The sequence below is a fragment of the Triticum urartu genome, chromosome 2, assembly GCF_003073215.2.
Source record: "Triticum urartu cultivar G1812 chromosome 2, Tu2.1, whole genome shotgun sequence".
In the NCBI taxonomy this organism is placed as follows: Eukaryota; Viridiplantae; Streptophyta; class Magnoliopsida; order Poales; family Poaceae; genus Triticum; species Triticum urartu.
Genome location: NC_053023.1, coordinates 739,548,740 through 739,551,792, shown reverse-complemented (window position 1 = coordinate 739,551,792; position 3,053 = coordinate 739,548,740).

The following is a 3,053-nucleotide window of genomic DNA, read 5'->3' as shown; positions in this document are numbered from 1 at the left end:
CAAGCAGTCGAGGTGGTAGGTGGCCCTCTCGAGCAGAGGCATGTTCCCCTGCAGACCAACGTCCATGCCTACCCTGATGCCACCAATCTCAAGCTCCTGCATCTTTGGCAACCCACCTTTTCCACATATCAGCTCTAGGTTCGTGTTGATGTATCCCAACTCCGGGAACTCGTCCTCTTCGGCGATGTAGGACAGGCTGTTGTCCTCGCTGTGGAGGTAGAGGGAGCGGAGGCACGGCATTTGCCCGAGGATCTTGAGGTCCTCCGTCCTCAACATCTCAACCTGCAGCAACAGTTTGGAGAGTTTTGGGACACATACGTGATGGATCCATGGCATCGGCCTGGGTAGGATGATCCCGAACAGCAGCAGCTGGCGGAGCTGCGGGGAGGGCACGCTGACTTCCCAGCTGCCGAGGTGGACCTTCTCCTCCTCTGTGTCTGACCATACCTGCAGGACCTGGAGCTTCTTCAGTTCATTCAGGGACTCCAGAAGCGCCTCTTGCATGCTGTCTTCCATCTCGTCGAAATGGATGACCAGCACCCTCATCTTGGTCAGCTTCCGGAGTTCCATAGTGAAGTCCGGGGACTTGTCCGCCGAGTGCAGCCATAGCTCTTCCAGGGATGTCAGCTCCCCTATCCGGCCCATCATCCTCGTGCCCTTGCCTGCTCGCAGGCACCTCAGCTTCTTTAGATCCTTCATGAAGCGCGGCAGCCAACTGATGCCAGTTGCCCTCAGGTCGAGTGTCTCTAGTAACTTGAGGCGTGTTATCTCCCTTGGGAGCTCATCTACAGGTGTGCCCACAAGCCCAATGTACCCCAACCCAGTCAACTTCCCGAGGTGCTTCAGTTTGCAATCTCTGACAGATAAATCACAAGCCTCCAGATCTATGACACGCAGCCGTTTAAATTTCCGTAGTGGGGGAATGCTACTACCGGTACATGTGTTGGCATAAAATGATAGCACCCCCCCTACTTCCAGTTCCAGGCAAGCGCTTTCATTCTGACCCACCATTGTTTTGTGAATGGCTAATCTATGAATGGGTCCGGTTGGAGATGTGCTCTCCTGCTGCATGCCTAGGACAGTGGAGAAGTTCTCATTGTTTGACAGGTCGGAGATGAGGTCAAGCATCAAACTGTGGACGCGACAACCACCTTGGCCGACGTCACGAGGGCTCGCCGCCCACTGGATGACGCTCCTGTCTATTAGCTCGTTGAAATAGGCCTCCCCAGTCTCAAATAACTCATCAGGAACAAGCCCGCCTGCTACCCACCTCCATATCAGCATATTCTTCTCGATCCAATGTTCTTGTGGGAATAGGCTCAGGTACAAAAGGCATTTCTGGACATTATAGGGTAGATCAATATAGCTATAACGCATCACCTTCCTTACATGCTGGAAAGCGTCGTTCTCCTCTTGCTCATCAAAACCAACAGAATCATACACCCTGTGCCACTCCCGCCTTTGCTTTTTAGCGAGCACTCTACCGATCATTGTGATAGCTATTGGCACACCAGCACATTTAGGCAAAAATTTATCCAACACCATATCAAATTCAGTATCATTGCCTTTAGCTTTAGCTTTGGTACAGAGTAATTCTCTGGAGTCATCAAGGGAAAGTGGTTTCATCGGGTAAACGGCGCCACCAACACCTTCGGCAATTTTGAGATTACGAGTCGTGGTGATGATTCTATTACCAGCACTACCCTTAAAAACATGTTCAACCAAGTTCCATGTTTCCCAATCCCATATATCATCAATGACAAGTAGGCACCTATTCACAGCAGAAAGCAAGAGGCTTGAATCAACGACCATGAAAAATCTGGTTGATTGATTAACCTCAAAAATCAAAATGCAGGGTAGAAGGCAGGAAATTAAGGGAGGAATTACGGACATGCATGATTTACTAATAACTCAATTTCGCTGTTTCTTTATGAAATGTTTATATCATGATGTTGGAAAAATGTTTGTAAGTTGCGCATAGTACCATTTATTTATTGACAAAAATAATGCTACCATTTATTCTTAACTTGGTATTATAAGAGGCATCACAAATTTCAATGGTAGATCTTGCAATGAATCTATTATGTCACTTTCATATACACACACACGACAAGCCATAATATAATTGAAAGCTTATATTACCAGTTAACACTAAAGAAGATTCATTGTGCATATAATTGAAAGCTTATATTACCGGCAGAGGATATGTAACCATTACTAATCCAGATAAATAATAACCCAGCTAATATTTGAACATGATTCATGCATGGGAATGTAATCTTTATCCTCGAAAAAAGAATAGGAATGTAATCTTAACAATAAATTTATAATTCACCATCTATACATGGGAAACAAGTATGTGGAGTAATGGTTTATTTTATTTTTGCGAATACACAACCTATCTTTTCATTGTTAGAGGGGTGGTACATGCATGACTGACATGAACACAACACGTACACAGGCATGAGTTTTTTTAGTAACCGTACACACTGAGATGGTAGATGACACACTTATCAACTCACATGACTAAAATCACATGACTAGCAAGCATAGACCTATTGGAATAAGCATGCGTACCTCTTATTCACCAAGAAATTTTGCAGCTGGCTGGTTAGCTGGTCTTGGTCCGGTGCATGACCTTGAATCTCTAAGTGAAGTTCCTCGAAGATGACCATCAGGACCTTCTTCAGGTCAGCTCTGAGACCGATAGGAACAAAAGCCTTGCAATCGAAGTCCCCTTTCATCTTGTCGTAGACTGCTTGAGCAAGGGTGGTCTTGCCCATGCCCCCCATCCCGACAATGGAGACGGTAACATGATCGCCCTTGGACAGCTTCTGGGTTAGCTCGGCAATTGCGCCGTCTATGCCAATAGGGTTAGATTCCCTGTCCCTGGTGTACATGGTGGCCATACGAGGGTCCAGCGAACTCCTGCAGGGAAACGTTCCATACCGTCCACGCAGCTCCTTCACCTTGTTTCGTGTCTCTTTGATGTAGCTGGCTATCTCATGGTTAATCCACACCTTGGTCGGCCCAGGAAGGATGGCGTCCTTGGT